This window comes from Cyphomyrmex costatus, unplaced genomic scaffold, assembly GCF_001594065.2.
Source record: "Cyphomyrmex costatus isolate MS0001 unplaced genomic scaffold, Ccosl1.0 scaffold11, whole genome shotgun sequence".
Taxonomy (NCBI): Eukaryota; Metazoa; Arthropoda; class Insecta; order Hymenoptera; family Formicidae; genus Cyphomyrmex; species Cyphomyrmex costatus.
The window spans coordinates 181,745-194,284 of NW_017275063.1; the positions used below are offsets into that span (position 1 = coordinate 181,745).

The window sequence follows — 12,540 nt, forward strand, 5'->3', positions numbered from 1 at the left end:
ACGACGGCGCCGATGATAATCGTCGTACAATAGTACCTGTCTACCGTCGCAAATTATTTCATCATGTTTAGCGTGTTCAACAACGATCATTATTCTACACATGCTTACAAAAGAACAGGCATTCGTCACCCATACCCGTAACATATCTCCCACCTTCTACTCCGCTGACATTGGTTGTTCTCGCGCAACATTATATCGACATACCGTATCATGCGAGTAGCAAATCGATCTCGTCATCGTTCGCGCTCTGCGACCGGCCTCTAGCCACCCTACCACAATCGTCTTCCTGTCTAGCCTCCAATGATCAGCGGTCTATCCCTTCTCGGGGTGTTCCTCGACACATCCCTCCGGGTTCGAAGGTCACGGTAATGCCACTGTCTGACGTCCGCGATGCAGCGCGAACCTGGTGAGGCCTCGTTCGATTTGAGTAAGGGGGTAGGGAGGCTATATATAGCACCGCCGAGGAGCGCTCCCTCAGTACTCTCGCGCGCGTCCGACTCCAAGGTATACGACGGTCTTCCACTACTGCACACTTCTCAAGAGAATTCCTTCCTCGTCGAGTATTTCTAGGAGATTCTGGAACTCAGAACAGCTGACTTTCACCGAGTCTTCGAACTACAGTCCTTGAAAAGACAGTTTAAAGATGTGTTCTATTCTATGTTGCGCTAGAAATGAAATCGACAGTTTGACAGCCGTTGCCTAAGTAAACTTTAAACGGGATTTTGCAAGCAGTGACGTTTCAAGAGGAGATCTATTTGGTTGAATCTGAAAGTAAATATTAATTTCCGAAACGAAGAAAGCAATTGACTTTTCAAAATATCTTCGGGTTTTGATGGGATCTATTCAATATTATTATATACAATGGATTTAAATACTTAAACGCTTCTGAAGAATCTTCACGTAAAAATCCTCGAGAGGAATGTTTTAGCGGCGATCCTGCACCATCACGGATCATTGCCTCTTCGTGCGAATTTCTGCCCTCGAGTGCTTGCTCTTTGGGCTTTTCTAGTACCGGTTGGCTGATGATTTCCTTAGTGGAACATAATTCTACGAAAAATCTGAGATGGTCACAGTACTTCGAAGTGAAGCGTGCGGATAAGTACATTTGATAGACACAAGCACGAACGTGTTATCCTCGACGCGAAGTGTCACGTCAATGCTGCACGAAGGAAGACGAACGACTAGATAAAAGAAGACCTCGAATTTCGAATCGACGTATCGCGAGAGGGAAATCCATCTGGCAGCTAGCATGACAATGGTTGTCAATAAAATCAACATGTCGTCGTATTCCATGCCACGACGTACCTTCTTCTCGGGTCTTCATACGAAGGTAAAAGCTTTGAACATCTAAAAGTCACATGAACATGTTAATCAATTGTGTGATTCTTTATCATCTAATTTAATCCCTGTAAAAATATTTACTTATTATAACAGACCTCAACTTCGCAAGTTTAAAAAATTACACGTGCTTCAAATTTTTACAGAATTTGCTGAAAGATCTAAAATTTTGCTGAATACAGATCTGAAAATAACTTTGTTGGACCATCAAAATTGCGTTGGAAAAAATGATAGCAATGTTGCAACAAAAAATTTGATATTCCAACAACTTTGAATGTCAAACAAAATTATTTTCAGATCTGTATAATCTAGAAAAATTTTAAATTTTTTTATCAAAATTGTTCTTTTCGTGTGATTTAAAAGAAATTGATTTAATTCTTGAGAACTATTTGCTTCAATTGTATTTATCTCTCAAAATACGCATATAAAATTTAATTTTTAGTTATTTATTGTATTTTTAATACATTCTTTCGTCATAGAAATCGTCGACATTTCGATGTTGTATCTTTGAAAAACTACGATTCGCCTCAATCGTAGAATTAAAAGTTTATCAAGCAAAATTAAATCGCGATTTGTGTTTAAGATTAAATCGAACATTTGGCTATGAACACGACTTTTTCGCACTTGTAGCGTGATGTCCGAAGCAAGGAGCGTTCTTTTTTCGGGGATTAAAATGAGAGAAATAACAAGTGTGTTGCCACTATATTTTTCATGACGACTTTCCTGGTTCGTTGCCATGTTTATGCTCGACTTTTCAGACAGGCTGTAATTTTTTTTGGTTAGTGGCGAATCCCGCGAACAGCTGGCGATAACTTATGTAATGACGACTACCTGAATTCCTCTGTTGGTTTATTAAATTCTCGTGAGAGCAGCTGCGAATTACTTTTTTCTTTCAACGTGAATGTCACTTGGAATTACACGCATGTCATTTTATTTATTGCAAAATAGAAACGTCAATTATTTCGTATCAATAGTATTGATACAAAACGACTATTTTTTCTTTGTATATAGATATAAAAATGATCGTCCACGAGTTGAACAAGTAAGGTAAATGTATTAGTTAGTGGACAGTTAGTAGATATAACCCAATTTGTTGGACAAAGTGGTACAAAATTGTAAATATTAAGCTTTTAATGATGTGTACAACTTTAAATAAATTTATTGTTTATAAAAATTTAATTATACAAAGTAATTAAAAATCGTAGATACTATAAAAAGCTTTATATTTGAAATGTTTTATCACTTTGTCCAACAATTGGTTCATGTCCGTTAACTAGTACATTTCCCTTATCTGTTTACCATTCTTTTAAAAATCGATAAAATTGAAGAGTAAATAATTTTTTTGAATGAATTTTTGGCAAAAAATTTTAAGGATTTTTAATAAAGTATAGTAAGTTGATGTTTTTACAAATTATAAATAAATTATGAATTATAAATTTGAATAAAAATGAATGTTTTGAAACATTTTAATATTTAGCTTCTTTCAGCATTCAATGTTTTTATGTTTCAGTATTTATTGAATATTTATTTGTATTTTAGTATTAATACCTTATATTATTTTAAGATTTATATGTGCAGTTTATTTATTTTATAAGATACATTAATTATTCAGTCTACAAATATTTTTTTATATTTACATTACGAAAGACTATCTTTGTATTATAATATTAACAGTTTAAAATCAGACACTAGAACATGTGATATCTAGATTTTATGGTATAAAATAATTATTTTAGATTCTTGTGTTCAATAATAGGAGATAAATTTGTAATGAGCGATCCATTGTTTTTAAAACATCTTTTTTGAATTTTATAAGAAGGGTCACTTTATATTCCTCAACGATCTAAAGGATATAAATTATTATTAATTTTTAAATTTAACAGATATCTCAATATTAAATCTATAAATTTGATGTGACTTATCACAAAAATTACAAAGGAGGCAAATTAAAAATTGTATTAGCTGAAGATGACTCCAAAGAGAGTCAAAACGTTCTGTATTTATGTAAAATAAAGGATTTGTATAAATTCACTTATTATTGATTGCGTACCAATAACAACGCTACACTCTCATTCGCCTCTTATCACAGGAATTCATGGTTTTTTTTTAGTCTACTTTTTTGTATTATTAAAATTGTCATTTTGCTGTTTGCCTTAACATAATTTATTATAAAAATGCATTATATTTCCAATTAAATCCGTATGAATATTACCAAATTAGTTATGTTATGAGGCTCGGAAATTTGTGTGAATACGAAAAGAATTATAGAATGTTACTCTCTCCAACTATGCAGTTTTTCAGTAAAACTTGCGACTGCACCGTCCTCTCTGCAACGTATTTAGGTCTTGTTTATATATTTAGAATAGTTTTCTCGTAATAGAAAAGCATTTGTCTCTGATTCGGCCTCGTTAATGCGTCTTTCATATGCTTCGTTATTTTTTATTTACCACACTAAGATTAACACATTATTAATAATTACTTCGTATACATTAATGGTTTTTATTAAAATGATAATGAGAGAAGAAGACGTTCATAAAAAATTTTTATATATATTTAAATATATTTCAATATGAAATAAAGTTTAATTTTTTTAGGTTTTTTTGGATGTAATTCTTGCAGTATTCTAAACAGTTTTTAGATACGTATAAAATCTTTTTTCTTAATATGCATAATATAAATTGTTTTTGTTAATTACTGAGAATTTAAAGAATTTTCGATTAGACACATCTAAGAATTTTTCCGATAGGCAATTAGAAGACACGTGGGGTCGTGTTGTTAAATTGAATAATGGGTAGCTCATGGCACGAGCGACGATCGTTCTTATTAAGCAGATGCCCCATAGCCACTGGAACGACATTAATATCAATATATCATACGAAAGAGAGGAAGAAAGAGAGGATGTTGACGCTGATACACGCGGCGGCGTTTCGCTCTTCCATGTGCGAGAAGCGGCCGAGATATCGGAAAGTTGCCGCAGCTCGTGTTTGAAATAGCCATGAAGGAAGAATCAGAAATTTTTGTAGGCCGCGATATGTATACCCTCTCATTTCCTACCGAGGTCTATATAAATCATCCTTTTTCAGCCTGTCATATTAAAAATACGTGACTATTCGTAAGATTTCGAGATTTGCACAGCGATGCATAGAAAAAACAATTTCGCTGAAATATTTAAAAATTTAGGTACACTCAGAAAAAATATCTTATTTTCAAAAAAATATTTTTTTGAATATAAGCAAAGAAATATTTTTTGAAATTAGGATATTTTTTCTCAGTAGTTTTACCAAAAAAAATGATTTTGTTATATCCCCAAAATAATTATGTAGAAAATTCAAGCATGATTTTCAATGCTGCAAAAAGTTTTGACATGCTAACAATCAACTTGAAAGTCTTACGTAATTATTTTTATGATACCATTTTTTTTCAAATCTGTATCTATAGTTAAATTTTTAGATATTTCAACAAAATTGTATACTTTGCTACATTTTTTCAGATAAATTTATTCCGTGTTTTTTATCGCCTTTGTTAAAAAACATTATTCAATATATTTATCCGTACCAAACATAAATAAAAATCTTGTGTGAAATTTAGAGAGAGATACTCTCTTACCTATAAAATTGTATCTTTTATTTAAAATTAAATGTTTTGTATACGTGCACATTTAAACGTTTTATTCGCGCAATTAAATACGTCTTTTTTGGGGGGAATTAATCCGATTCATGCTCTGATCCCATTCAGTCGCCTTAACGTGCGGTAAGACGACTGGAGCCGATTTTTTTCTCATTGAGTCTGGAGGAAGAACGTCCCGTTCTCGCGCGCGTGCACGCGAGGACGCGAAGAAGCGTCGTAAAAGCGACTCCGTCATAAGAGAGGCATAAAAGATTCATTTTGCTGGAGAGGTGACCCCGCCGACCCGGCATCCGCTCTCCGTGGGCGGCACTCTCGGATCTTTTCCCTCTGCACCTTCTCCCTTTCAGTCTCTGGTCCTCTCCGTTCCTTGTCTTCGTTCCAAAATATTAAGTATCGTCCGCGAGAATTTTAATATTAAGAATTTTTAATAATATTTATGAGATTCAGCATTTCATTAACATTAGCATTTCGTCCTTATTTGGAATATGGAATATCCTATATTTATAACTTTATTATGAAATTAAATTAATGAATTGACCTTTACTTTGTCTCCTAAAAAGTTATTTATGTATAAAAAAGATTGTATTATATACCCCAGAATATATCTGTTCCATAAATGCTTATTAAATTTATGTGTGAATTTTATATACTGCGTATGTAGTTCCCTAAATTGCGTGCCGAAATTTTTTTCAGACTTACAACGCAACACTAAACAACTACCGCAGTAATATCACTTTAGTTAAATTGACAAGCAATCTAACAATTTTTGATGCTTATAGCATCTTATTAATAAGTTGAAAGATATCTTTAAAATTTAACGATGTAATGTTAAAGTAATGATAAATCAAATCTATGAAAAATAAGATTGCGAAGAATATTGATATAGAGACATTAATATATGTGATTTTTTGTAGATATGTGATTTTATTCTCTTTTGAATATATCACGTATTTTTGGTGTTTCGTCCCGGCTTCCACTACTGGACTCATCAGTAAGATATTGTAGTGGAAGCCTACCTTAGACGCCTGGGAGTTATTCAATCGAGATTCTATATGAAGAGATATACGCGTGTAAGAGCACTTACGAGAATTTGCAAATATCAATAGATCTCTGATGGCGGGTCGACGTAAATATTCTTCGCAATATTTATATCGAAGTAAATATACGTAGTCCCCCCAAATTGCGCGCCGAACAATCGTCGGTCTTGAAATGTAACTCTAATAGTCTGAAAAGTTACCCTAAATATTTGATTAATTTTGTTAAAAAATGTAGTAATTTAATAGGGGGGGGGGGGGGAAGAGGAATTACATATATTACTTTAAAATAAATATTGCGAAGAATATTACTATGTCGACCCGCCATCAGAGGTCTATAGATATTCGCAAAAATTCTCGCAAATGCTTTGATACGCGTATATCTGTATATATAGAATCTCGATTTAATAACTTAAACAGGCGTCTAAGGTAGGCTTCCACTACAATGCCTTACTGATGAGTCCAGTAGTGGAAGCCGGGACGAAACGCCAACTTGTGATATTCTTCGCAATCTTATTTTTCATAGATTTGATTTATCATTACTTTAACATTACATCGTTAAATTTTAAAGATATCTTTCAACTTATTATTAAGATCCAATAAGATGCTATAAGCATCAAAAATTGTTAGATTGCTTGTCAATTTAACTAAAGTGATATTACTGCGGTAGTTGTTTAGTGTTGCGTTGTAAGTCTGAAAAAAATTTCGGCACGCGATTTAGAGAACTACATACGCAGTATATAAAATTCACACATAAATTTAATAAGCATTTGTGATCTAGCTTTGACCGTTATTGGCTTCTTTTCCTTGTTTGTTTATTGTTTATCAATTGTACGGTCTTAAAAAGATTTTAGTATTTGTTATATCTATTCCATTTTTGTACAAAATTTGTTCCATATTAAAATTAATTTTTTATTATTTTTTGGAAAAGATAATATTAAAAAATGACTAAAAAATTATAATATTATTTTAAGGTTAGCGTCTGAATTTTATTTCTACTTACGGCCCAGTCTTGGAGGTTTCTTTCCTTTATTCTTTATCCTCGCGGTGAGTAGTTGTAAAAAAACAGGTTGAGGGAAGGAGTGGATCTTGTTAAGACAATCAAGCAGTTGGTCATTAAGTGTAACTTGCATTAAATTGCCGAGAGTTAGGAGATAGAATGCTGTTTTCATACGACGCCTTCGGAGAAATTTACATTTGTTTGTTACTTGGTCTCGGTCCGATTTTTGTCTTAATGATAATTTAAGAGTGCTCGTTTAGCTTGTAGTTTTCTCTTCACTTGCTCTTGTTTTTATATAATGTAATTAATGATGAGGTACCTATTAGTGAAGATTTGTATAAAAAGAGAATTAGTGTCGATATATAACTATGGAAGCTCTCGTAATTTCTAGACTTTATTAAAGACGCGGAGATCTCTTTACAGACATGGTTACTTTTTACTTTATTTATCGTTTAAAGGGATGTATCACTAATTCGTTTTTGAAAATCTAACGGATCGCTTTTTACGACTTAGCACTTTCTTCACAAAAGCTACCGTTCTTTGTCGGACCGGATGCATTTAATCTGCGGCTATAATACGATGAAACGAAGTTAGGGACCAGCTAGCCTAACAATACGTATCATTCACATTTGAGGATTAGTCAGACTGCAGTTGCAGTCGTGGTGAATTCCGGAGTCGCTGAAGTATTCCGGAAATGAATAAGAGATGCAGTAATCGTAGCATGATTTAATGCTGCAATTATTACCGATAAAGACCATTTACGTGAGACATGTAAGAACGTTTAAAGATTTTCATATCCAATTATTTTGATCCTTATTAAATATATTTACATAAATACTGTATTTGAGCGTTATCCAATCGTTGGCACTTGATTTAATCTTCGTGAGCATGATGAAGAGAGCTATTTCGAGCAATAGTTCTATTTATAAGGTAATTAGTATCCATGTTATATAGACAAGCGGAACAACATAATAACTCTTTACAGCGATAAAATCTAAAATTATCATGACGGAATGATATTAATGGCTATATTGCAAAAAGTTGAAATGTCACTTTTTTTAAAGGTCACTTAGATCTTATTTTAAAACCGCCATAAAAAAAAGATTGCGTCTCCTGAAATTGGCACGTGTTCTTTTTTTTTTTACCAATTATTAATTTCGATTTTGAAAAGCGAGTTTGTCTTGTAAGTTTGCATAGTTACATGACCACTCACGTATGTACATCGGATACAGGTATAGTCTTGTTGGGATGTAAACCTGACTGGCCGGTCACCACGGCGTCGAATATCGCCTTCACGATGTAGTCTAGCCATCGAATCGTATTTCTGTTGTCGTAGAAATGTCACGCAAATCGTATGTAACGCGACACGCGCGCGTCTCTCTGGCTCCGAAGAGAAAATGTCATATTTCTGAGTCATCGGTTTTAAAAAAAGAAAAAAGATGCTACCGGTAATAATATCCAGGTTTTGTGGCGCGCTGTATTGCTTATTTAAGCTATTCCGTAAATATTACGTACACAGGTATACTTGTATACGATAATTAGAAAGCAGAATTTTATTATTCCATAATTTACCAAGACCGTTTTCACAATCTTTAATGTCGATTATCAACATAATTTAATATCATAAACACGACGTTTTTATACAGAAAACTTTACTCGTAACTTTTTATTTTATATGACTAATATTCTTTTCGAATAAACGACTTAAACTTTTGTTTGTATCGATTTTTTTTAAGTGATATTGCAAACGTTTTGCGTAAATTCATGGTTAGTATTATGTGAGAATATTTTAATTAATTTCGTTCTAAGTATATGTATGTTTGCATGGCATCTTTTTTACTAGCACGATTACAAAATCCTTTTTGTAAGATTGAGAAGTCCGTGTTAAAACATCCCGTTAAATAGTTTGCGGTTGCAGCTGCAATGATATTTGGATCATTTAACTTTACGAGAATAGCACATGCAATAACGGAAAACGGTTGACTTGTCAGCGTTTCAAAGTAGAATTGCTGAAGAAAATCAGATATCGCCTTCACCGTCGTCGTCTTTGTTTCTGAATACATAATATTAACGCTTTCAAAAATCTCTATATGATTTTAGAACACAACAATTCAAGGACACTTTGTCACACACACATTTCATATTTTTTCTATAATTAAAACACTCGCAGGATTTTTTGAAAGATTTATTTTTAACAATATGTGACGGAACAATTCATAATAATGCATTTAAAGTTTATAGAAAAACTTGAGGATAATTACATTTAATGATAATGTTACGTTGTAATCTAGAAACTAATATCACTATCACTAGTAAAAGTGAAGAAATATAATTTGCACTATCAGTGAAATATAATATTTTTATTTTAATATTTCATTTTCTTTTCTAAATTTAGATTTTAATGCATCTACACACCTATTTTATTATGTCTTTAATTATTTTAATTGTATAGTTGGCAGGTGCAAAAAAATCATGGATGCTATTTCGAGGGAATTTTTTGCATCATTTATTATATCTGCAACGATCACTGGTGTTATAAACGTAAAACGACAGTAAAAGATGTAAATTAATAAAAAAAGATAATTGACTTGTGTCCTTGCGGATGGAAGAATCATTTAGCGGTGTGCTATCTCGCACTTTGTAAGGACTAACGATCTTACAGGTACTCTTTACAAGGATTAGCATTCTAATATACTCACATGACCTGTTTCGTAGCACTTTTTTATAATATTTATCGGCCTTCCAGAAGCAATGGATTCTTACGTGCTGACATTTAGATAAAAATAGAAAAACAAGATTCATTGCTAGGTATAAGAAATCAAATTGAATTTTACGATCGTCATTACAAAAGCAGTAATTTACAATTTTTATTTGCGTATGTCCTTCTTTAATATATTATATAAGTATTCGACAACAAAAATTGTAGAAAATCCGCGCTATGAGAATAATGATGCTTATTTGTAATATATTATCGGAAAATTAAACATTTTTTATCTTCCAGCCTATTAAATTTCTTTTTTTCATTCCGAGAAATAAAAATTGTAATTTCTCTTTTAGGAATGAAAATTATCTTTTTTTTTTAATTTAGAGATATGATAATTTTCTTACTTTGAAGATGGTAGTCTTAGTTTTATTATTTCCGTGAACTCTCGAATTATCTTATCTTTCTCTGTAAACAGAAATTAGGCACACTCTGCAAATGCTGCGAATCACGTTTCTTCCAAGTGTTTCGTTACATGTGCGCCGCAAATACGGCAGCGAATCTCTAATGTAAGCGGGCGCGATCGCGATCGCGCGGTCATTTGCATTGAGTCGAGTTTACAGGATCTCATTTCTTGTGCTTGTTTTTCCTTGCTTGCTTTCCTCTTCCTGCGTCCCTCGTGCACATTTTTATTGACGCACCTCGCAGACTCGCAGGTTGATAATCCACCTCGAGTGGCGCCATTCCTGATTAGCGATGCCCACGCATTTTCCTCATCTTCGTCTTTCTTTCCTGGCGCCCTGCTTTTTCTCCCTTCTGTTCCTTTTTCCAATAAATATACGAGGCATTTAGTAAATAATGATACAACCTTTATTCCGTCGCGTTAGTTATTCGCAATTAAAGAAACAAACCTAATAATGAGCTTCGAAATGTAATCATAATTATCTTTTAAGTATAATGAGTATGTACTTCTCTTTTCCTTTTTCTTGTTATGCCTTATATTGAATTCAAACAGAATACTGTAAAAGCTTAAATATAAAATTTTCAATTTCATTAAACAGATTTATTATTTTAAAAATCAGATAAAATTAGTACGAAAATTCATAATTATGATAAAAAATTTCAAGGCTTGTATTACTATAAAATATAATTTTTTTCTCGTTACAATTAATAAAAATTATAGCATTAATATAATATAGTAGCATTATAACACACATTTTATTAATATATTTCTTATTCAGACATGTATGTTTTATGCGCCAGTTTCACAAACAAATGATAAAGTCGTTCGATGATTATCGATTGCGATAATAAGTCACGAAGAAAGACGGAAAAAAGTGCTTTGTGTCGCCGATATAATCCATTTAATTTCTAGCCATCGCGTGATAATCGGTAGAGGGGACACATGGCGGGTGTAAGTCGGTGCTCGTGATTAAAAGGGGCTCAATGCATCTCGTCTCGTCTCGCCTATTCATATTATAATCCGTTGCACGGCGATCGTATGACTAAAGGAACACCGTTTTTTTCTCTGTTTCAGGTGAGTGCTCCGTTTAATTTTTATGTAAATCGCCGGCAGACTGAATCTCCGCCACTTTTTTTTCTCCGGAGATCCTTTGTCCTGCGAATATTGCCGTCTGGGTTTGTATAAACTCGTATCTTTTAGCGAGCATCGACCCGATCTATTATATATTGTATGCATTGTGGGTCGGCTCTTATCGACTTGAATAAATTTCTAAAACGACTCTTCACGAGTATATAAACAAAAAAAATACGCAAGTAACACATACTTTATCTCAAAAGTTATAGATATACTATAAGTATACATCAATCTTTTTGTTGCGGAACCTGAAATTTTATATTTCATATAATTATTATATAATATAATATAAAATATATTACAGTTGATATTTGGTATCAGTTTTACTGATTATGTGCGTATATAAATGCAGTTTTCAGTATTTTAGATTTGCTTGTGTAATTTAGTAAGAACTGTGTTGTATTTATATGTGCGAGCCACTGGGCTACCGCTAAGACAACTATGTTGTCTGGTCGTTATAACGGTGCAGTAATAGTGCAAAGTATCCCTAGTATTGTCATGTACGCTCAATATAACGACACGCAAGACGAGATGGGCATTCGACTTTCGCATTCGACGCATTCATTGCTCGTGAAGCCGTGAACGATGAGTCACAGTGATGCGTTTCGCATGCATCCGCGCCCCTTCGAGAGGAGTGCATCATGAATTTCTCGAGCATTTTTCCTGTATCTCATCTTCTCGATCGATTGCTATTCGATATCTCTCGTAATGCGTATAACTTCGAACCTGGGTTCATATATGTACACTGAAAAAAAAAATTTTTTTTATTTACTTATTTCAAGGATTAGGAATCAAAACAATCTCTTAAAATTAACAGGGCAAAAAATATGGAATATTACGAAAGAGACTAAAGTAAGATGCATCACACGATTGTAAATATTCTCAAACCAAACAGTAAGTCATGTCTCGCAGAATCAATCAGTCATACGAGCGTGTATGCTTGCACGCACGCACGTACGCACGCATCGTCGCCAAAACACGCGAGTAGATACGTAACAGCCAGAGTCTACTGACCTATAGGCGTGAGGGGGAGTCCGGGGACTCTTTTTTTCTCTTTCTTTCTCTTTCTTTCTCTTTCTTTCTCTCATTTGCGGGGCCCAGCCGTGCTCGCACGGTTGGAATTCCTTCGTGACTCACTGGCATTCGTCGCCGAGGTTGCCTTGGCCCCCGGCTATGGGAACCCGTGGTGCCCCGTGTAGTCTCGTTCGCGTTTTCATGCGCGATATCACGCACGAGCGGGATA

The 12,540-nt window shown here is 33.6% G+C and overlaps 1 protein-coding gene across 2 annotated transcripts in view; it reads left to right on the plus strand.

The window, feature by feature from the left end:
* Positions 1 to 1,293: 1,293 nt before the first annotated feature.
* The window catches only part of Sarm (sterile alpha and armadillo motif), a 52,844-nt gene continuing 41,597 nt past the window's right edge, over positions 1,294 to 12,540 (plus strand). The window contains exon 1 of one of the 2 annotated variants that reach the window (XM_018542511.1): positions 1,294 to 1,330. The gene's annotated coding sequence lies outside the window, so the exon portion shown is untranslated. Of the gene's footprint in view, positions 1,331 to 11,297; positions 11,339 to 12,540 lie in introns of those variants that run through there. The other variant, XM_018542518.1, reaches the window with a different exon arrangement.